Source organism: Pleurodeles waltl, chromosome 2_2, assembly GCF_031143425.1.
Source record: "Pleurodeles waltl isolate 20211129_DDA chromosome 2_2, aPleWal1.hap1.20221129, whole genome shotgun sequence".
NCBI lineage: Eukaryota > Metazoa > Chordata > Amphibia > Caudata > Salamandridae > Pleurodeles > Pleurodeles waltl.
In genome coordinates this window covers 187,006,893-187,031,937 of record NC_090439.1, presented here as the reverse complement: position 1 = coordinate 187,031,937, position 25,045 = coordinate 187,006,893, and positions in this window count along the sequence as shown.

Here is a 25,045-nt window from a genome sequence, read left to right as displayed (position 1 = left end):
AAGGCTTTGACCGATGTTGATGCATGTGAAGCTGGAAAATGTGGTCCTGCAGGAAAGATTTCAACCACGACATGGTAGTACCCTGAACCGCCAATTCCCTTAATCGTAGAAGAAGAATGGTGTCATTATACCATAGAGCTTGGGGGAGGGTTATATGGAGCTTCCTGCTCGAAATAAGGATTGAGGTACAAGCAACAAACTAACTCAAGTATCAATGATGTGCATGTCTGATTCCATTGAATTACTCAGCATACGGTGGTTAGATTCTCAAATAGAGTTAAGAGCAGGGTCATTGAGTTTGCACAGTTCCTGCCAATGGAGACTGACTGATTCGCCTGAGTACGGGGTCCCACTTTGATAGAGAGAGAAAAGGGGACTGCAAAACGATCGGACCAAAGGCAGAGGAGTTCATTAGTCAGCCTGCGGGTTCCTCAGATTGGTAAATACAGGGTGAAGCAGATGTCCAGCCTCATGGGTGGGAGTGCTATTGATGAGATGGATATCCAAGGCCATAAATTCCTCTATCAGAGTGGAGGCAATTCTGAAGGCCAAATTATCAAAGTGGATATTAAAATTACCCAGAATGGTGATATTGTCATATTTGAGGAGAAACAGGGAGAGGATTTCGGTGAAACCAGTGTGCCAATCACTTGCAACTCCAGGCGTGCGATCCATCTCACATGTCACTATGAAGCAAGTCAGGGAGAGGCTCACTGTATTACTTGGCTTTCTTTGCCATAGCCAGGATGTCCTCTGCGCAATCTCTTTGGAAATAAGGATCAGTCTTATCACATGGAACACTCTTCTACGTTCCCATGTTGCAACTGTATCTACTGAGCAATTCTCATCAGACACCTTTTGGATGACCTTCAATGGTCCATATCACTTATCTTCCAAATCTCTCGAATAAATGGGCTTCAGCACCAATGCCTTCTGACTCTCTTGGTATCTTGCCAGCATTGTCTTCTGCATGTAAAAGCACCCCTAGCTGGCGTGCATGTTTCTTTGCTTGACTAATGTATTGACCTATCAGTGTGCTGAGGCCAATCAGATAATCCACAACATTCTTCTGAGGTTATTCACAAGTTCCTTCCCCCCTTTCCTAATCAAAGTGAGCTGGCCAAGCAATGGGTCCCCAAATAGAAGTTCAAAGGGACTGAAACCAACCACTTTCTGTTGAATCTCCCTTCAAGGAAATAAGAGACATCTTAAGAGAAGATACCAGTTTCTTCTGATGGTCTCTGGTAGAGTTCCCATCATGCCCTTAAATGTTAAACCAAAGAGGAGATTAAATTGGTTACCCCATCAGATATTACTGTTTTAGGAAATCCAATCCTAGAACAAATCCTTAGAAGAGTAGTAGAGACCGCCTTTGCGGTTATGCTCCTAAAATGTGTCACCTCTAGATACTTAGTGGCATACTTCATCCCAACCACAATGTATTCTTTGGCCAGATCCTAAAGATGTGTAAAATGGACCAATATCTCTATTCATCCGCTCAAATGGAACATCTACAACCAATAGAGGCACTAACATTGTCTTGTTCTTACTTCCAGACTTTTAACTTACAACATGTAGGACTGTTGGACTGGTCATACAGAACCTCTCAGAGTCTCTGCATATCCCTGACCATTACAACAGAGGATCCAACCAACCTGGGTCTTTCTAATGGCCAAGTGTACTGCAAAGGTACTACGTGGACCAATAACATCAGGGAAATCATGAGCATTGTAGGAGGCTGGACTGGCTTGTAGTGAGTACCAAGGGGTACTTGCATCTTGCACCAGGCCCAGTTATCCCTTATTAGTGTATAGGGTGTCTAGCAGCTTAGGCTGATAGATAATGGTAGCTTAGCAGAGCAGCTTAGGCTGAACTAGGAGACGTGTGAAGCTACTACAGTACCACCTAGTGTCATATGCACAATATCATAAGAAAACACAATACACAGTTATACTAAAAATAAAGGTACTTTATTTTTATGACAATATGCCAAAGTATCTTAGAGTGTACCCTCAGTGAGAGGATAGGAAATATACACAAGATATATATACACAATAGCAAAAATATGCAGTATAGTCTTAGAAAACAGTGCAAACAATGTATAGTTACAATAGGATGCAATGGGGAAACATAGGGATAGGGGCAACACAAACCATATACTCCAAAAGTGGAATGCGAACCACGAATGGACCCCAAACCTATGTGACCTTGTAGAGGGTCGCTGGGACTATTAGAAAATAGTGAGAGTTAGAAAAATAACCCTCCCCAAGACCCTGAAAAGTGAGTGCAAAGTGCACTAAAGTTCCCCTAAGGACAAAGAAGTCGTGTTAGAGGAATAATGCAGGAAAGACACAAACCAACAATGCAACAACTGTGGATTTCCAATCTAGGGTACCTGTGGAACAAGGGGACCAAGTCCAAAAGTCACAAGCACGTCGGAGATGGGCCTATGCCCAGGAAATGCCAGCTGTGGATGCAAAGAAGCTTCTACTGGACAGAAGAAGCTGAGGTTTCTGCAGGAACGAAAAGGGCTAGAGACTTCCCCTTTGGTGGACGGATCTCTCTAGCCGTGGAGAGTCGTGCAGAAGTGTTTTCCCACCGAAAGAACGCCAACAAGCCTTGCTAGCTGCAAATCGTGCGGTTAGCGTTTGTGGACGCTGCTGGGGCTCAGGAGGGACCAGGAGGTCGCAAATTGGACCAGCAGAGAGAGGGGATGTCGAGCAAGACAAGGAGCTCTCTCTGAAGCAGGTAGCACCCGGAGAAGTGCCAGAAACAGGCACGACAAGGATGCATGAAACGGTGCTCACCCAAAGTCGCACAAAGGAGTCCCACGTCGCTGGAGACCAACTTAGGATGTCGTGCAATGCAGGTTAGAGTGCCGTGGACCCAGGCTTGGCTGTGCACAAAGGATTTCCGCCGGAAGTGCACAGGGGCCGGAGTAGCTGCAAAAGTCACGGTTCCCAGCAATGCAGCCCAGCGAGGTGCGGCAAGGACTTACCTCCACCAAACTTGGACTGAAGAGTCACTGGACTGTGGGGGTCACTTGGACAGAGTCGCTGGATTCGAGGGACCTCGCTCGTCGTGCTGAAAGGAGACCCAAGGGACCGGTAATGCAGCTTTTTGGTGCCTGCGGTTGCAGGGGGAAGATTCTGTCGACCCACTGGAGATTTCTTCGGAGCTTCTGGTGCAGAGAGGAGGCAGACTACCCCCACAGCATGCACAAGCAGGAAAACAGTCGAGAAGGCGGCAGGATCAGCGTTACAGAGTTGCAGTAGTCGTCTTTGCTACTATGTTGCAGGTTTGCAGGCTTCCAGCGCGGTCAGCAGTCGATTCCTTGGCAGAAGGTGAAGAGAGAGATGCAGAGGAACTCGGATGAGCTCTTGCATTCGTTATCTAAAGTTTCCCCAGAGACAGAGACCCTAAATAGCCAGAAAAGAGTGTTTGGCTACCTAGGAGAGAGGATAGGCTAGCAACACCTGAAGGAGCCTATCACAAGGAGTCTCTGACGTCACCTGGTGGCACTGGCCACTCAGAGCAGTCCAGTGTGCCAGCAGCACCTCTGTTTCCAAGATGGCAGAGGTCTGGAGCACACTGGAGGAGCTCTGGACACCTCCCAGGGGAGGTGCAGGTCAGGGGAGTGGTCACTCCCCTTTCCTTTGTCCAGTTTCGCGCCAGAGCAGGGCTAAGGTGTCCCCTGAATCGGTGTAGACTGGCTTATGCAGAATTGGGCACCTCTGTGCCCAACAAAGCATTTCCAGAGGCTGGGGGAGGCTACTCCTCCCCTGCCTTCACACCATTTTCCAAAGGGAGAGGGTGTCACACCCTCTCTCAGAGGAAGTTCTTTGTTCTGCCATCCTGGGCCAGGCCTGGCTGGACCCCAGGAGGGCAGATGCCTGTCTGAGGGGTTGGCAGCAGCAGCAGCTGCAGTGAAACCCCAGGAAGGGCAGTTTGGCAGTACCAGGGTCTGTGCTACAGACCACTGAGATCATGGGATTGTGCCAACTATGCCAGGATGGCATAGAGGGGGCAATTCCATGATCATAGACATGTTACATGGCCATATTCGGAGTTACCATTGTGAAGCTACATATAGGTAGTGACCTATATGTAGTGCACGCGTGTAATGGTGTCCCCGCACTCACAAAGTTCAGGGAATTGGCTCTGAACAATGTGGGGGCACCTTGGCTAGTGCCAGGGTGCCCTCACACTAAGTAACTTTGCACCTAACCTTTACCAGGTAAAGGTTAGACATATAGGTGACTTATAAGTTACTTAAGTGCAGTGTAAAATGGCTGTGAAATAACGTGGACGTTATTTCACTCAGGCTGCAGTGGCAGGCCTGAGTAAGAATTGTCAGAGCTCCCTATGGGTGGCAAAAGAAATGCTGCAGCCCATAGGGATCTCCTGGAACCCCAATACCCTGGGTACCTCAGTACCATATACTAGGGAATTATAAGGGTGTTCCAGTAAGCCAATGTAAATTGGTAAAAATGGTCACTAGCCTGTTAGTGACAATTTGGAAAGAAATGAGAGAGCATAACCACTGAGGTTCTGGTTAGCAGAGCCTCAGTGAGACAGTTAGTCACTACACAGGTAACACATTCAGGCACACTTATGAGCACTGGGGCCCTGGGTTACCAGGGTCCCAGTGACACACACAACTAAAACAACATATATACAGTGAAAAATGGGGGTAACATGCCAGGCAAGATGGTACTTTCCTACAAGCATTAGTGGAACCACTAGCCTGTTGCTAGCACCTGGCTCAGAATTCAACTGTTCACTATACAGCAGGCATCCTCCCAGCCAGCATATTATTTTCCCACCACTTCTTTGCTGACCTGTTCCTGTGCTTCCTTCTGAAGTAGCACAAGTGTAGGGCACCTTGAATGATTCCTCCCAGGTAGGTTCGCTAGCAGCTAATAACCCCTGCAGCTCTGGCCGTGACCTAGACTCCATACCTCGTCCACTTTGTATATCTCATGCTTCTCTCAGTCTGGAACAAGGGCAGTGGATGCCACCGCAAGTGCCTTCTAAGAGTCCACCTTGATCCACCTTCTACTTTGTGCTGGTCTCTGCAAGTTGGGAATAGTCCCAGTCTTATCCTGAGACATGCAGGCTGTACCCTGGTTAACACAGCAGATATTGGCCAAGTCACACAAGCTTTTTACCCTGTTACAAAACCAGAGACAATGATTTCCCAGGAGATATCTTGCACCTGGCTTCTCTGAACAATGATCACAAGATTAAAAAAAAGAAACTATGGTTGACTTGCCATTCATTTCTGTCGCAGCTTGGACATTTGGAAAGTGCATGTCCATCCCACCGTCTACTAAGCCTTTGCCATTGCATGAGGGAGAATCTCCTCTGGTTTGCAGTACTTCCTCTCAGCCATAGTTCTATGAGCTCCTGCACCTCTCAGGGCAGGAATCTTCTTCCCATTTATACTAGCTTCTAAAACAAACCCCTTCATCTTTGTTTGTTCGCACTACAGGGCACCTGTCCACCTCTCCATCATGTCTATCGCAGCGAGATTAAGTGCAACAAGACCTTCTTAGGTTCCTTCCTCACAACAGACTAGCTATAATGGTTGCAGCTGGTAAAGAGTCTTTCTTTCGTAATGCCCCTTCCTGTTTTAAAACAAGTTATCAATTTGGGCATGGAAGAAACTTTCGGTCTTCCCTTTTATTTCTGCTGTTTCTGACTTAGAATCAAATCCCTTTCTGTTTCTGTCCCATTTTGGAACCTCAGGAATTAACTCAGCTCTCACGCTCTGTCTTGGACCCAATCTGTTGAGAGTTCTTCTCTCCCTTTGGCTTAGAGTCATGTTAACCCTGTTGGCTAATCGCTTATCAGGCAACAATGCAAACGTCTCTGGATACCTCTCTGTCAGATCTGACAGTTATTGCCTATGTGGGAACGAACACCACTCCACAAGTTTCTTTTTCACAATTAGCTTATTAAAGGAATGCAAATCTTTGGTCTCACCCACTCATTCCTATTATGCAATGCTCCAAGAACCCAAGTTTCAAATGGTACACCATCCACTTGTTTGCTATCTTTAAACCTTTGTTCATACTAAGCTAGCTTCTGCCCAAAACGTCTGATCAGAGCCTTTTTCATCTACTCATTAATCACTTGCTCAGCCACAGGCATACTTCCAAATGACTGCTGTACTTTCTATTGGAAAATGACTCATTAGAGTATCTGCCTTACTCATATAATCTAAAGCCAGAGCCCTGCAAGCAATCTCAAAACTCACAAAGTATTCCAAAATATCCTGTCTATCCACACACTTGTGCACAACCTTGCCAACAAAAAAAGCCCTCCATTTTGTACATTTCCGAAGGGCATATAGCAAGCGAAGCCCAGGCTTACGTAGAAGGTCTTGGATGGGTTTTCACCTGAAGATTTTGGCCCATATTTAACAAAAATGACGCACCACTGCTCTAGCGCAGCAGTGCATCAAAAATATAACCGCTAGCTAACACCTTTCCCTCGCATGATCTGTGTGCCATATTTATAAAATGACGCACAATGCTGCTAAGGAATGGTTAGCGTAAAAAAAATGACGCTAACCATTGCGACATTCCAGAAAGAAAAATGCCACTAATGCTGCAAAAGTGGCATTAGCACAATCAGCTGCATGTTTTTTTACGCTAAACATGTTAGCACCACATTTAACAGTATTAGTGCAAGCAAGAAAAAAACATTTGGAGACAAAATGGAGATTGCAGGCCAGGGGAGACCCCAGAGAGATCCCAATCAGCCCAGTACCAGCAAGGAGGGACCAGCAAAGTCCCAGGAGAAGCAGAAGAGGAAGCAGAAGTGTTGCTTTAGTAAGGAGAATGATATCTTGGTCAGAGAAGTGACGGAGCACTAACACCAGCTCTTCGTCACTTCCAAATTGCCAATAGGTAGGAGAGAGGCAATGGTAGATAAAGTCAACAGAGTTTCAGAGGTGAAGAGGACTGTCACTGATTGTAAGAAGCGCTGGCATGATTGCAAGCGCAGAACTAAGGAGAAACTGGTCAGGAACCAAAAGGCAGCACTGAAGACTGTAGGTGGAAGTCCTGCACCCCAGGAGGTCCCCGATGAGTTGGAGGAGATGGTGGCAGCGGTCATCCCGAAGGAGCTGGTCACTGGAATCGCAGGCCAGGACAGTGCAAACTACCAAGAACTACCACAAATGCATGGTAAGTTTCAGGGGGACTATCTGGAATTTCACAAATGGCAGAAGGGGGAGGCATATAGGACACACTGAATACATGCAAATGGGTTGCATCAGGACATATAGGGCTACAATCTAAAGCGCCATCGCCACCGGAGCCTCACTTTTAGTGACACTCTAGTGGCGCTATGCACTCCGACATATACACAACCTGGTCTCAAGCCACTGACAGTGGCTTACTACCTTCTATATATGGTCCCTACACACACAGCACTTTGCCTGGAAGGGGCGTGCAACCAGTGTGGCTGTGCCACAACAGCACCCATTTCATATTGTTGTTGCCCCAGATCCAAGACTGCATGTTAACTTGAGGCTATGACTAAAGTCAACACCACCCCGGGGGTGGTGTTAGGATGGCACAACAAGGCAAATGCATTCCTTCCTTCTCGTGTCATTGCCCTTCTTATGTAAGTTGCATCCTGCAGCACACTTAGAAATGCCAAATCGCCATAATAGATTGTTTTATGCAGGAAGGAACACCTTTGTGCACATAAACAACGTATCCCAACAATGCAGGCACCCTTGCACTATGTTGCAAGGATGCCTGCATTGGTGCAGGGATCTCAATTCTACACAGGAGCAGGGGTATGCTGCATCCTTGCTTTTCAAAAGTGGTGCAGCGCAATGCAGCAATTTTGCCGCTGCACCACTTTAGAAAACAACAGCACCTCAGTGTATAACATGCGCTACGCAACTCGCACATGGTGGCCCAACAACAAGTCTCACCCACCTCCATGCACCATTTGGAAATGGGCACAAAAGTGAACATATACAACATATGGGGCATGTCTGTGGTCATCATTTGTGCTGCTGTTCACGTAGCTTCAATTTCACCACGTAACCAGGTTGCCTGTGTTCTGGGAATGGTTTGTGTTGTGCATCAAGGGACACCTTCATGTGTAAGAACAGGCACAAATGGCATCAATGTTGCACTACGGGTACAATGTCACTAACCCGTAATGCAACTGTACCATAATGCAAATAGTTGCCAATGTGGATCCAAGCTGCCTATTCCCCTCGTGCCACATTAACAAACTCAAAATGCATGCATTGATCCCCTTTGTACATCCTTGCACCAACATATGCCTGTTGCTCATATGCTAAACGCAAGGAAATGACCCTAATGTAGGGAGGGACAAACAAATGGGGCTGACAATCCATAAAGCCTGCACTGTGCCATCCAATTAGCACATGTGTGGGGCCTGTTAAAGGCAGATTACAAAGTTACACAACCATTATAAGCAATGGACCTCCCTGTGCTATGCTGCACTAGTGCCATCATTCATGGTGCCAATGCAGTAAAGCACTCATTACACTACTGTGGGAATGTCCACCATGGTGAATAGGAGTGTAAATTATGTGCTAGCATGGTGTCAGTGGCTGGGGCAGGAGCCTGCAAAGAATATGATGGTGTCGGATAAATGTACACAATACTTTGAAAGGTTGCCCCACTACAACCTGGGGTCTGTAACATGTAACTTAGCCACCAGTAGCAAGTAAATGATGAGTCAGTCATGTCAACAGCCACTACAATCATAGATTGACATTTCACTATCCCATTGCAGAGAATGATGCTTTACCTCTTGCCGACCTGCCTGTCCTGGATTTTACAGATGACATGGATGACCAGTTGCAGACCATGAATGATGAGACTCTCCAGGATGTCCTAGGTTCCTTCCAGACACCACCTCCAGTCACAGGGAGGACACACAGCATTGCAGGGTCTCCAGATGAACCACCCAACTACCAACACACAGCACCAACCACATCCCTGGACTCTGAGGACCCAGATATCACCTTTCAGAGGACAGTGTTAGGAGTTCAGTGGGAGCTGACCACGCAGGTGCGGGTGGCAGCCTAGAGGGAGTGCAGAGGTGCCTAAGTCCAAGTAAGGATAACTCAGCTGTCATCAGAGGTACCCACTCCCCACTACGTAGACTCCAGCAGTCCCTGGCTAGCATAGCTGCTGTCATGAGGCAGAAGTTTCAACAATTGCCCTCCCAAAGTGGCAGCAGCAGTATAGATAACAGGCTGGTGGCTATACAAAATGTCCTGGAGTCCACACAGCGGGAAGTGGCCTCCTTCAGGGAAAACATGGCTGCCTTCCACCGTGATGTAGCTGCGGTGTTGAGAAATCAGCAGTTCTTCCTTGCTGCAGAGATGCCTTATGTGTTCCCACAAATGGCAGCTGTCGGGACCTTTGATTCCACATCTGTATTCCCTGATGTGTCTGTGACCCCCTCAACTTCAACAACAGCACCAACCATGGCACAGGAGGCACCACATGCATCAGAGGATGAAGATGTGGAAGGAACAGCATTCACACGTAAAACCACCTGGTAGCGCAAGTCTGTGCCACATGGACAATATCTCTTGAGTTCCGTGTTTAAGAGCGTGCCAGTGTTATGACAGCTGGCAATGTACCCTCTTTACTCAACCACTATTGACTTATCTGCTATGGACTGTCATTGTCTCAGTTCCTACCTATTTTCAATTAGGACACCTCCTCACTAATGCACACTTCTCCCATCCGTGTCCCATGATATGTCCCTCACCCTTGGAATCTGAATATACATCAAATGTCTCAGGATCTCTCTTGGGGTCAGTGAACTAGACACTTGCACATGTAAATAAATCTCCATATTCACATGTAACATGCCATCTTTTACTGTGATCCATCAACTCATCCAAATCTGTGCATTGTGTGAAGCTATGTCAATCAGAACGGAACCTAATTACATGTGTGGCTTACTGTCAGACACAAAGCCACACACTAGGACTCTAAAATGAAAAAGGTGACTGATAGTGTTGTGGACTACAACCAACTTACATAGCCTTAAAAGGATGTATTGAACAGATATCCATGCAAATTGACATATGGCATGTATGGGTCACAGCTCAAGTGTCTGGAATGTTCCCTGAACATAGAACTAGTACAACAAATATGTGTGGAATAGAAGAGGCAAAATTGATCAGTGATGGGCAGCTGTCAGTGTGCCAGGACACATACCCCAAATAAGGTGAAGAAAAATGTGCTACACTTTACAAGAATAATTGTGACAGACCTCAGCGATGTCAGTTGATGTTCCATTCTTACCTGTCAAAGATTTTGTATATATACAAAATATGATTTTCAGGAACTGGGGATGAGAAATGTTTTGAGTAGCTGATGTCATATTGCAGCCAATCAGACAGCTTCTTGGTCATAGGGGCTACACATAGTCATACATGGTGTCGCATAGGCTCTCATTGTTCTAATGAGACTACTGGATTTTGAGCAGCAAGATCGTCCACGGTGTGGGAGACTGAATCTGACCCACTGAGGGTGACACCTGTCTGTCTAAATCCGGGTTTTGCTCAGGCTAACTAGCAGTGCCTCATCTCTTCCAACGGATAGGGATGATTGGGCAGCCGAGCGCATGACATATTAGGCTTCTCAGAGAAGTTGTGGTCACTCAGGTCGCATCTGGTTCTCTCATTCACAATTCAGTCTCATATATAAATGACAAACAGAAGCAGTATATGTTTCAATGATTGGTTTAATAAAACAACTGCATCTTAGATAGCAAAGAGAGAGCTGCAATAACCAGGACGACACAACATGACAGTATTAAAATGGTGACGAGGAGAGTGAAGCATAAGAATAACGCTATCATATTTTCACTAAGATCGATGGACTATTTCCTATCTAAGTCATAATCTGAGCACAGCATGTTAAGCTCTAATTCTGCCTTTCAGGTTCCCCGGGGAAGACATCAACCCTCATACCTGAGCAAAGGCCTGTGGTCTGCGTTAGCATCTGTAGCGAAGCATTCAGCAATCAGCATACAGTCGTGGTTCCCTGGCTGGAATCTCCCTCTTAACGTGTAATGGGACTTGGAATTGTTTTTATAATAAAACATCTGATATTCTGAGAAAATGTCCCTACGTAAGGATGTATATTTTCTACGAATGTTAGAGACTAAACTTCTACCACGTTCACCGGCAATGTTCCCAACTGTAGCCTTGAATGAAGCACAGAATGATCAAGAATGTCTTGTTTGAGAACACGGTGCTGGGCTAAGCAAAACAGTTAGATAGATAGAAATAAAACAAGACCGTAAAACTGGTTATTGTAAAAATAACAATGCGAAGCCGCATAAAATATATCTAGGTTAAAGTGCACAGCGGCCTAGTGTGTTAAACTAACATGCATGGAGCTATAACTAAAATGGCTACTCAACACCCTCCCCTTGTCGGTTAAAAGTGGTTCAAAGCCAAACCTAAAATTTCATTGCTAAAAGCTAAACCTAAGATATATATAAAAGCCAGGTTAATTTGGACAAGTTAAAAGGACACACAAGCATACTACGTGGCAATTTAAAACATGTGCATGTGACTTATAACCGAATTCAAAAGACATGTCAATTTAGAAAAAGTTCCAAACTAGGTACGAGTCAAGGAGAACAGGAGATCTTCCACTTCGGCAGATGTCAAAACCGGAAAGTCCTCACCAAAAAGGAGTAAGTGTGTTCCATAGCCCCAGTGTCAACCAAGGCGGCATCCCGTGAAGTGCCCGTTGATGAGCTGTTGACCACTTCCTCCAGGAAGGGTAACCCATAATTAGCTTCACGCAGCAAACGTAACCTCAATGCGCATGTCTGGTAATGAACCCTCACCGAGAACATCAACAGATTAGCATCTACTGCAGGCAAGCGCTGCTGTGAAAGACATACTTCCAGTGCATATTCGAAAGAGCACCAGAGGTACCGAAACATGGGCTGCACACAATAAAGAACTGGTCTGAATGACAAAGACCAGTCACACTCCAATTGCTCCAGGAGTATTGCTCCAAAGTACTGCATCATTCGCTCACGACACAGCAGCGCTGATGGGAGCGCCTTCATTTCTCGTCTTTGCAGCGGGACAGCCATTGCGCATAAACAACAGCAACAGCAGGATGCCAGCTAATAAAGCCAAAGTTATCGGAAATCCCTCAAAAATAGTACAGAAAATTGAGTGGATAGCTGAAGGTATCAAACCGAATATGGAGGAAAAGGTGTGAACCAAACTAGAACCAACAGCTTTGAAAAAATGTGCGATTCCAGTTGTACTGGACGCATTAAATATTCGTCCCACGAGTTCACCAAAGTGTCTCGGAAAGTTCGTGTTTAACAGGGACTGTATTTCTGCTGATGACCTTGCCACTTGAAGTGCGTAGGTCTCCCGTGCAGATGTAAGGGCCACTTGCTTTTGAAACAATAAAGCCTTGAGTCTACTTAACTTGTCGAAATTCACGTTTGAAGTAGCAATGTAAGGCCAAATATCAGCTACCTCCCTAAATTTAGTGGGGGGAAACAGTACGTTCCCGCAGCATGTAACGACCTTAGAGACCGAAACAACGTAAACTACTCCGGCCCGCATGCCACAACAGCCTTCACTATTGAGAAGGACGTAGCTGCTGTTTGAAAGCACCTGGAACGTAGGTCTAATCAAAGGGAATGGGACTCCATTCAGATAACAAGCCAAGTTTGCAGCCGAGGCATTACACACCCCATGCAAGGACAGCTGTTTACAAATCATCGAATGGCTGACTGAAGTCTTGCATTCACTACCGCTAAGAAAGACCTCTTTCATGCCATTGAAGCATTTGTACAAGAAGGGAAGCTCCCACACCTCATGGATGTAACTATCTCCTACCGGAATGTGTTTTAAACAAGAAGTGAATTGTAGTGTGGAAATAGGCAGATTTATAACCCCATGTATTAACTACTCAGCCGATGGTATTTCGGCCACGGTAAAAGGCAACTTTTCTAACTTCTCGATGTTAAGCATGACATAAGTCACTTCCTTCTTAGCCATTAGTTGTTGTTGTCGCATTAGATTAAAAGAAGAAAATATCTCCCTTGCCATGGGACACGACACGCCTTCAATGTTTGAAGCGTCCAACCCAACTACATAATGGACCTGATCGGACTCTGTCCATGATGTAAAGAAGACATCTGATTGTATAATGTCTATAGCAGAAGAGACAATATTATTTATGGTGTATATCCAGTCGGACAAAGTGTTAATCCCATTATCCACAACAGCTAATGCCTTTTTTAGATTTTCCTGATCTATTTGCGTTAACCGGGCAGCAGCATCTTGTTGGGAAAGTTTCCAAATCTCATTGTATACTGCATCTAAGAAACGCTTCTTACGTGGTGTTCTGGGGCCTGAAATCTTGTAAGTCAGTGGAGTTAGACAGGTGACTGAGGTGTTCTCTAACCGTGTCTACTGAGGATGATTTTAGCCACTGCTGGCATAATTTTCCCACACTATGGGGGTCATTCCTACCCTGGCGGTCCGAGACCGCCAGGGTAGGGGACCGCGGATGCACCGCCAACAGGCTGGCGGTGCATCCAGGCCCATTCTGACCGCGGCGGTAAAGCCGCGGTCAGAAAAGGGAAACCGGTGGTTTCCCGCCGGTTTTCCCCTGGCCTGCAGAATCCCCCATGGTGGCGCTGCAGGCAGCGCCACCATGGGGATTCTGACCCCCTTCCCGCCAGCCTGGTTCTGGCGGTTTTGACCGCCAGAACCAGACTGGCAGGAACGGGTGTCGTGGGGCCCCTGGGGGCCCCTGCAGTGCCCATGCCAATGGCATGGGCACTGAAGGGGCCCCCTAACAGGGCCCCACATTGATTTCCAGTGTCTGCATAGCAGACACTGGAAATCGCGACGGGTGCATTCGGAGCCGGCTTCATCGTTGCTGTGGGTTTCCCGCTGGGCGGGCGGGCGGCCTTTTGGCGGTCGCCCGTCCGCCCAGCGGGAAAGCCAGAATGACCACCGCGGTCTTTTGACCGCGGTACGGTCTTCTGGCGGTTCCCGCTTGGCGGGCGGCGACCGCCGCCCGCCAAACTAGGAATCACCCCCTATATGTTGTAATTATACCTGCATGCTCTGGTGATATACAGCGAGGGTCTGGCCTACTCGTTCTAAAACCCCCCGAGGAACTTTGCGGGGAATATGTTTTGGAACTCCCTTGCAGCGGAGTTGGGCAATGTTCCCATTGCGTGTAATTAAAAACAGTTTTGGGACTGCTTGCTCTATGTATGAAATGGTGCCCGTAATAATTATAACAAAACATATCACCGTAATTTTCTTTAAATTGGTAAACATCTTTGTTTTCAAAGTCAGTATAATATTGCAATTCAGTCATCATAGAATCAACTGTTTTCACATCCCAATCATCAGAAACAATGCCTGGCATTACTATATCATTCATTGATAATTTGAACACATACGGTATTTGAACAACTTCCGTGGGACCATATATATCAAACATTACTTTGTCCCAAACAATCCCATTAGGAATTGGCACTGCGGAAATGTTCATAAAGGATAAGTCTCTTCGAACTTTATGTGATAAAAAATGTGGTTTCAAAACCTCCACCAGTTCAGCTGTAGATCTTTTAGGAAGAAAAAATGACCATGTATTAACAAGAAAAAGTGATTACAAAATCCAGCCAAAGTAGGAAGGCTAAGACAGTCAAAGAAAGCCGTAGATAGTTCCATGGAAAAATAAAATACGTTTCTTTAGGCCAGTTTGTTAGCTGACGCGTTCTTGACAAATCAGCTGTCGAAGAGGCGAACGAGTCTGAGAAATCATCGGTGAAGTCAGCAAAATAACCAGAGGCAGTTCGTGCAAATGGCGGAGCCGTTGTCAGTGGTAGAGTTGGTGTTTCCTGCGGTGGCACACTATAGATGGCGCCATCCGTTTGTGTTGGAGTCAAGTGGACTTGGTCAAATGTTTCTAAATTAGTTGACGTTAGTGGAACTAATGCAAGATCATCTTCCACCCTCCCCAAGCTCGGAGAGGTGTCGGTGTTGGTATAAACAACTTGTAGAGGAACTTTTTTGCCAGTAGTGAGAGGGATTTGGGAACTAATGGATGTTCCTCTTGGTCGGCTGTGCAGGATGGACCACATGGTGTAGTTTGACGTTGTCAATAGAGACAAAATAATTTTCTTTGGCACCGGTTATGGTGGTGAAATAACAGTTCTGGTACCATGTATCCCTAGTACAGAGACTGGTGCTCAATAAGAAGGGCCAAATTCCTTTTTCACAGTGACTTTCTCACGTACAAGATCCCTAACTCTGGGAATCCAGCCGGTAGATGTTACAGGCACATCCTTAATTCCTGTGGAGGCGGCACTTTTGGAAGAATTATCTTCACAGAACGGTTGCAATTCCTGTAAGACAGTGACACGTTGATTTATGTCAAAAGGTGTTTCTGCTGCCTCCACGCCAGGACCATCAAGATCCAGAACATACATTTCAGTTCTGAACAGGCACTCATATGAAGAACGACCCCCCAGGGACCTTCTAGGCAGATTATTTAGTGCTCTCTGGACTCCATACAGGTGGTTAAGCCTACTACGACCCGTAACTAAGAATCTGGCTGTTAAGGATTGCTTTCATTCACGGTTTAATCGCTCCACAACACTATTTTCCTTGGGATGAAATGGAGACGAGTACTGGAGTTGGACCCCCAGTGAAGCCATGGAGTCCCTGAATGCCCTTGAGGCGAAAGCAGGGCCCTTATCCGAATGGAAAGCCGCAACTGCATATGTACCGATAAAGACTCGCAAATCTTTAATAACAGTCCGAGCGTCAGCCGAGCGTTATGGCCACACCCATACAAATCTGGAGCATGAATCAACAGTGACTAAAATATATTTGTATGCACTATCAGGTGATAAGGGACCACAGTGGTCCAAGTACACACATTGTAATGGTTTGTTTGAGATTAAGAGGGGTGTCTGTGGCGGTCGCTTGGCAGTGGAAACTTTGATCCGTTGACAGATGTCACAACAAAGGACATACTGCTTAGTCTCCTTATAGGGACCTGGCCACCAATAACGGGCTTGCAAGATCGAAATTGTAGCCGCCACACCGGCAAGGGCAGATGCCACCCCTTCATGCACTGCTTTAATCAATTGTAATCTTATGTCTTTGTTGGGTATGTCTCGTACACCTAGGCCTGGTATCTTAACTTCAGCGTTCAACATACTTCCCATAAAATAGTGATATTTGCTAGGAACTCCTTTAGGATAGGACGTACCATCAGCCGTAGCTGTCAAGGCAGCCCAAATGTCTGCGCCCGGTTTGGAACTTGAGCGAGTCACTATAGCTACAGTGGCTACTGCCACTGCTGACTTTGCGGCTTCATCAGCCAGCGTATTTCCAGCAACATGTATTCCAACGTGCTGGTGTCCAAGTGTGTGTACAGCATGGACATTCGGTAGCGTCTCTTACAGGTCAGCTACTTTCCCCCACAGTAGTCTGTGTTTAATTTAATGGTGTTGCCTTTGGAATCTCTGAACCCATTCTGGCGCCAATAATGCAGGTATTCATTAAAGGATTGGACACAATAATATGAATCACAAACAATCAGCATAGGCTGTGCAGGATCCGTGTGTTCTAGTGCCATCAGCAGAGCTTTTAGCTCTGCCAATTGTGCTGTACAATCCCCTAAGGTCTGTGTAAAGGTATGTAGAGGACAAAATGTATCGCCCTCCATGTAGCCAATTATGACTGTGCAAGCAGCAGAATATTGATGTTTAGTTCAATTGCAGGTTGTGCAGAGCCATCGGTGTACCTGACTCTATGATATTGCTCAATATGCAAAGTATTTGCTGGAACTGGATATTCTATTTCATAATGTAAAAATTCCTGAGTTTGTAACTTTGGGTCAAAAATGTAGTCTACATAAGTGGCTGTCAGAGACATAGCCCTTTGTATCCAACGTGGATGTAATGCTTTTGCGTTTGGAACGCTAGCTTTTGTAACAGCCTCTAGGCCTGGGATTGGAAAAACAACCATAATGTGTTTTCCTTGGGCAAGAGGTCTTTCTTTAATGATAGCCATCTGCACAGCAGTGAGAATTTTCTCAGTGGGAGAAAAGCGTTGTTCTGCTGCTGAGTACAAGTGCGATTTGTATCCAATCGGGACTGTCTCACCTTCATTAAACATCATATAGGTGAAACCGATGTGCCCAGCTATTACTCTAATGACCAAATGTGCTTTGTTGTCCTTCGTATGTAGGTGTTGTTCTGCAAGCATATCTAGTTGCAACTCCCAAAGTATACGTGTATGTTCAATTGTCCAGAATTTACTTGAAAAATCAGGGCGTATTAAGTCATATAAAGGTTTTATGCATGTAGCATAATCTGGAATGTAGGTTCTGCCAAAATTTAAGAAACCCAGTAAAGATGGGAGTTTTTTAATCGTATTCGGTGGTTGTAACTGTGCGCATTTCTCTTAGAATTGTGGCGCTAGGCTCTTCCCTTCACTTGACAGCTCATATCTGTAGGAAAGTACCATCTTGCCTGACATGTTACCCCCATATTTCACTGTATATATGTTGTTTTAGTGTATGTGTCACTGGGACCCTGCCAGCCAGGGCCCCAGTGCTCATAAGTGTGCCCTGTATGTGTTCCCTGTGTGACTAACTGTCTCACTGAGGCTTTGCTAATCAGAACCTCAGTGGTTATGCTCTCTCTGCTTTCTAAATTGTCACTAACAGGCTAGTGACCAATTTCACCAATTCACATTGGCATACTGGAACACCCTTATAATTCCCTAGTATATGGTACTGAGGTACCCAGGGTATTGGGGTTCCAGGAGATCCCTATGGGCAGCAGCATTTCATTTGCCACCCATAGGGAGCTCTGGCAATTCTTACACAGGTCTGCCACTGCAGCCTGAGTGAAATAACGTCCACGTTATTTCACAGCCATTTACCACTGCACTTAAGTAACTTATAAGTCACCTATTTGTCTAACCTTCACCTGGTGAAGGTTGGGTGCAAAGTTACTTAGTGTGTGGGCACCCTGGCACTAGCCAAGGTGCCCCCACATCGTTCAGGGCAAATTCCCCGGACTTTGTGAGTGCGGGGACAACATTTAACGCGTGCACTATACATAGGTCAATACCTATGTATAGCGTCACAATGGAAACTCCAAACTTGGCCATGTAACATGTCTAAGATCATGGAATTGTCACCCCAATGCCATTCTGGCATTGGGGAGACAATTCCATGACCCCCGAGTCTCTCGCACAGATCCAGGTACTGCCAAACTGCCTTTCCCGGCGTTTCACTGCAGCTGCTGCTGCTGCCAACCCCTCAGACAGGTTTCTACCCTCCTGGGGTCCAGCCAGGCTTGGCCGAGGAAGGCAGAACAAATGACTTCCTTAGGGAGAGGGTGTAACACCCTCTCCCTTTGGAAAAAGGTGTAAGGGCTAGGGAGGGGTAGCCTCCCCCAGCCTCTGGAAATGCTTTGATGGGCACAGATAGTGCCCATCTCTGCATAAGCCAGTCTACACCAGTTCAGGGATCCCCCAGCCCTGCTCTGGCGCGAAACTGGACAAAGGAAAGGGGAGTGACCACTCCCCTGACCTGCACCTCCCAGGGGAGGTGCCCAGAACTCCTCCAGCGTGCCCCAGACCTCTGCCATCTTGGATTCAGAGGTGTGCTGGCACACTGAACTGCTCTGAGTGGCCAGGGCCAGCAGGTGACGTCAGAGACTCCTTCTGATAGGCTCTTACCTGTGTTACTAGCCTATCCTCCTTCCTAGGTAGCCAAACCTCCTTTTCTGGCTATTTAGGGTCTCTGCTTTGGGGAATTCTTCAGATACCGAATGCAAGAGCTCATCAGAGTTCCTCTGCATCTCCCTCTTCACCTTCTGCCAACTGATCGACCGCTGACTGCTCAGGACGCATGCACAACCGCAACAAAGTAGCAAAGACGACTACTGCAACCTTGTATCGCTTCATCCTGCTGGGTTTCTCGCCTGTTTCCTGGTGGTGCATGCTCTGGGGGTAGCCTGCCTCCTTCTTGCACCAGGAGCTCTGAAGAAATCTCCCGTGGGTCGACGGAATCTTCCCCCTGCAACCGAAGGCAACAAAAGACTGCATCACCGGTCCTCTGGGTCCCCTCTCAGCACGACGAGCGTGGTCCCTGAAACTCAGAAACTCTGTCCAAGTGACTACCACAGTCCAGTGACTCTTCAGTCCAAGTTTGGTGGAGGTAAGTATTTGCCTCCCCATTCTAGACTGCATTGCTGGGTACCACGTGATTTGCAGCTGCTCCGGTTCCTGTGCACTCTTCCAGGATTTCCTTCATGCACAGCCAAGCCTGGGTCCCCGACACTCTAACCTGCATTGCACAACCTTCTGAGTTGTCCTCCGGCGTCGTGGGACTCCGCTTTCTGACTTCGGGTGGACTCTGGTTCACTCCTCTTCTAAGTGCCTGATCTGGTACTTCTGCGGGTGCTGCCTGCTTCTGTGAGGGCTCCCTTATGTGCTGGGTGCCCGCTCTGTCTCCTCATCCAAGTGGCGACATTGTGGTCCCTCCTGGGCTACAGCAGCATCCAAAAACCCTCACTGTGACCCTTGCAGCTAGCAAGGCTTGTTTGCGGTCTTTCTGCCTGGGATCACCTCTGCAAGCTTCTTCACGACGTGCGACATCCATTCTCCAAAGGGGAAGTTCCTAGTCCTCTATGTTCTTGCAGAAGACAAAGCTTCTTCCATCCGGTGGCAGCTTCCTTGCACCCTCAGCTGGCATTTCCTGGGCATCTGCCCACTCTCGACACTGTCGCGACTCTTGGACTTGGTCCCCTTATCTTACAGGTACTCAGGTCCGGAAATCAGCTGTTGTTGCATTGCTGGTGTTGGGCTTCCTTGCAGAATCCCCCTATCACGACTTCTGTGCTCTCTGGGGGTTGTAGGTGCACTTTACACCTACCTTACAGGGTCTTGGGGTGGGCTATTTTTCTAACCCTCACTGTTTTCTTACAGTCCCAGGAACCCTCTACAAGCTCACATAGGTTTGGGGTCCATTCGTGGTTCGCATTCCACTTTTGGAGTATATGGTTTGTGTTGCCCCCATACCTATGTGCTCCTATTGCAATCTATTGTAACTGTACACTGCTTGCATTACTTCCTTTTGCTATTACTGCATATTTTTGGTATTGTGTACATATATCTTGTGTATATTTGGTATCCTCATACTAAGGGTATTCACTGAGATACTTTTGGCATATTGTCATAAAAATAAATATAAATAAAAATAAATACAATATCTGTGTATTGTGTTTTCTTATGATATTGTGCATATGACACCAGTGGTATAATAGGAGCTTTGCATGTCTCCTAGTTCAGCCTCAGCTGCTCTGCTATAGCTACCTTCTATCAGCCTAAGCTGCTAGAAACACCTCTTCTACACTAATAAGGGGTAACTGGACCTGGTACAGAGTGTAAGTACCCCTTGGTACCCACTACAAGCCAGGCCAGCCTCCTACAATATCCTAGAAACAGGACGCTGAGGAAGGCTATTTTAGTTTTTTTAAAGATACATTTGTAGCCAAATTCAGCAAACCCTACAACAATGCGGGCTACCCGTCTTAAATGTTGCAGTAATTAATCATCTGTGAGATAGATATCATCTACATAGGACAATGCTTCAGGATCAATCTCATGCAAAATAGCAGTGAAACGAGCTGCAAACAGTCCTGGGCTGTTCTTATACCACTGAGGTAAACAGCAGAATTTTTTCTGGGAGCCTAGTGCGCTGAAACTTGTTAAGTCTCTACTCTCAGGCGCTATATTCTGGCAGAAAAACCCATTGGAAAAGTTTAGTGTTGTTTTGTATTTTTTACGCACTATGTCGCTCATTAGTGCCATGCTATGCGAGTTTTGGATAGCATAGGTACGTGTATGACTGTTTAAATGTCTGTAGTCTAAGACTATTCTGAAAGAATGGTCTGGTTCAGCTACGGGGAATAATGGGTTATTCATTGGCGAGACACAGGGTTCAATCACACCCTGGTACTCTAATTGCTTGAGTATTTCTCGCACTGGTGTTTTTGCTTCATGTTTTATTGGATACTGCGGTTGTGGCTGAGGTTCACTTTTAATTGAAATTACATGATAGGTTGATTCTTTATCCCATCTCACATGATTTCTGTATAATGCAGGTGCTTGTGCCAAAGCCCATTCAATGGAATAAGCTTCAGCGAGTTCCTCTGGAACAAGGGGCGAGAAAGAAGGCTTAATGACTTCTTCTCCATATGGGCAGGTACGGACAAAGTCAGGTGGCCAATCTTGTTTGGCCAACAAGACATCATATACTTTTACTATATGATCCCAAAATATTGCGTCTATTGTGCGTTCAATGTCTCCTTCTAACTTTAACGTTACTTTGTACACCCTATCAGGTGTGGAGGCACGCATGTCCGCAGTATCTAGTTGTATAAAGTCATCAGTTGCTTTCACCTCTAGATGCTCTAGAAGATTCCGGTGAACTATTGTGACCTCTGCTGCGCTGTCTGGCAAGGCTAGAGCCCAATTCTCGTTCTTCAAGAGGACCCCCTTCCTGTGTGGCATGTCAGACTGCGACTGCTGCCACCTTTTTTTTTTTTATTGTTGTTTTTGATGGGCGGGTTTCTCTTCCTTTTTAACAGAAATCTCCGAAGAGCGTTGTGATTCCTGTCTCGGTTTCATGTACTCTGTTCTTCACTCTGATCGCCCACCTCTCTCATTTCTTTTTTCCGCTGAGTCCTGAAAGGAACGAGATTGGCGTGTATCAGTATATTGATATCTATCAGGCGTTTTTATATTATCTCTATTCCTGAGATTATACCTATTCTGTGGGGTCTCCATACGCGGAGATTCTCCCCTCTCCTTCTTAGGAGTTTGTTGATTTTTATCCCAGCGTTTCTTATTACCCTCAGGTGCTTGCTTGGGGGTATCTTTGTTCGATTTACCCTGAAATTGTGTTTTTTGTATTCTGGCCCCTAAGCTATCTCGACCAGTACTTGAATAGGTCTCTGCTATTATTTTAGGCAGCTCACGTTCTTGATCCTGCTGTGGAACGTCACAGAGCTGCATGCGCACTGCTAGTGCAACCGCTTTCCCTTTAAGGTTACCTAAAATGATTGAGGATACCGTGGCAAAATTGCCCATCAATTGCATCCCCAAATCTAGGGCTGGGCAGCCCCATATTCATCCTGAATTTGTTTCAACACTTCCGGTAAGTTGGCAAGTGTCGGTGTACTGTGTGCGGTTGTATAGAGCGCGGCAAATAACGTGCCCCAAGTATTACCGTTTTCTACTGTAGGGACCATCCCAAAAGGCAAGCACATTGTTAACATTCTATGTTTATCCTGAGGTCCCGTATGGGGAAATACTGCCTCCAACGTATTAATTTTCTTTGCTAACCAAAACGGAGTTTCCTCTCGTTTGGCGGGTACTTTACCCATAATGGAATGTACAGTCGCAGGATTTATACCAGGCGTTGCTGCATGTGGATGTGCTGGATCAGCGCGTGCTGGGTTTGTATTTAGTGTTTGCATCACAAATTGTACTAATCGTCTATATATCGCTATTAATTCAATATACAAGTGACGAACCTCAGCTACTGCTAAATTTGCAACCGCAGGATGTGGTGTATAGGTGGCCAATAAAGGCCAGGTAGGACCATCCTTTACTAATCTTACTGTTAATATTGTGTGGGGTAGGGTGCCATCAAGCCAATTATTATGCTCTTGATAAGATAGAGGTATCTCTAAATATGCGAATGCTCTGTATTGTCCAGGTGCATTCGCAGGTGTATATTGGTGAAATGCATTTGTGTTCCCATCAACTGCTGGAAATGTGACCCATGAGTAAAAAAGTTCTGTTCTATAAGCTGCATGGGCGTCCACCACAAATGTGACTGAACCCCCGGGCCGTTAGGCCATTCGCTACTAAATGTGCTGTTAGAGGTTGTCTCATGTTAACCGCTATTTGCACCTGTTGGGGATTCACCATGATAGTAACACTATGAGTTCAGAGAAGGCACACCGAAATGGGGTTTTCCTTTTAAGGTTCAAGCTTGAACAACCACCAGCTTTAGTAGGATTACCTAAACAGCTGTGGTGCAAATCCTCAGCACCACGGACGTCTCCGCATTCGGTATTGAGGTGTCATTATATATAACGAGACAGAGATGCTCTGGAGGACCCGAAAATTAGAGCCTGACCAAACATTGGCAGCGCCATGTCGCGTAGGCTCTCATTGTTCTAATGAGACTACTAGATTTTGAGCAGCAAGATCGTCCACGGTGTGGGAGACTGAGTCTGACCCACTATGGGTGACACCTGTCGCTCTAAATCCGGATTTTGCTCCGGCTAACTAGCAGTGCCTCATCTCTACCAACAGATAGGGATGATTGGGCAGCTGAGCGCATGACATATTAGGCTTCTCAGAGAAGTCGTGGTCACTCAGGTCGCATCTGGTTCTCTCATTCACAATTCAGTCTCATATATAAATGACAAACAGAAGCAGTATATGTTTCAATGATTGGTTTAATAAAACAACTGCATCTTAGATAGCAAAGCATAAGCTGCAATAACCAGGACGACACAACATGAAAGCATTAAAATAGTGACGAGGAGAGTGAAGCATAAGCAAAACGCTATCGTATTGTCACTAAGATCAATAGACTATTTCCTATCTAAGTCATAATCTGAGCACAGCATGTTAAACTCTAATTCTGCCTTTCAGGTTCCCCTGGGAAGACATCAACCCTCATACCTGAGCAAAGGCCTGTGGTCTTCGTTAGCATCTGTAGCGAAGCATTCAGCAATCAGCATACGGTTGTGGTTTCCTGGCTGGAATCTCCCTCTTAACGTGTAATGGGACTAGGAAGTGTTTTTATAATAACACATCTGATATTCTGAGAAAATGTCGCTACATAAGGATGTATATTTTCTACGAATGTTAGAGACTAAGGGGCAGATTTATACTTTTTGACGCAAAACTGCGCTAACGCAGTTTTGCGTCAAAAAAATGAGCGCCGGCTAACGCCATTCTGAAGCGCCATGCGGGCGCCGTATTTAATCAATGACGTTAGCCGCCGGCGCTGCCTGGTGTGCGTGGAAAAAAACGACGTACACCAGGCAGCGCCGGCGTAGGGGGATATGGAGCTTGGGCGCCAAAAAATGGGGCAAGTCAGGCTGAGGCAAATTTTTCGCCTCAACCCGATTTGCGCAATTTTTTCGACTCCCAACCCCCATAGAAATGACTCCTGTCTTAGCAAAGACAGGAGTCATGCCCCCTTGCCCAATGGCCATGCCCAGGGGACTTCTGTCCCCTGGGCATGGTCATTGGGCATAGTGGCATGTAGGGGGGCACAAATCAGGCCCCCCTATGCCACAAAAAAAACAAAAAATGACTGAACTTACCTTAATGTCCCTGGGATGGGTCCCTCCAGCCTCGGGTGTCCTCCTGGGGTGGGCAAGGGTGACAGGGGGTGTCCCTGGGGGCATGGGAGGGCACCTCTGGGCTCCTTCAGAGCCCACAGGTCCCTTAACGCCTGCCTTTTCCAGGTGCTAAAAAACAGCGCAAAAGCGGGCGTATGTCATTTTTTTTGACCCGCCCACTCCCGGCCGTGAATTTTGCCCGGGAGTGTAAATACGGCGCACATGCCTCGGAGTCAATTTTTTAGACGGGAACGCCTACCTTGCATATCATTAACGCAAAGTAGGTGTCCATGCTAAAAAATGAAGCAAACTCCATGGACTTTGGCGCTAGACGCGTCTAACGCCAAAGTATAAATATGAAGTTAGTTTTGCGTCGGAATTGCGTCAAAAAAAACGACGCAATTCCGGCGCAAACGGAGTATAAATATGCCCCTAAACTTCTACCACGTTCACCGGCAATGTATCCAACTGAAGCCTTGAATGAAGCACAGGGTGATCAAGAATGTCTTGTTTGAGAACACAGTGCTGGGCTAAGCAAAACAGTTAG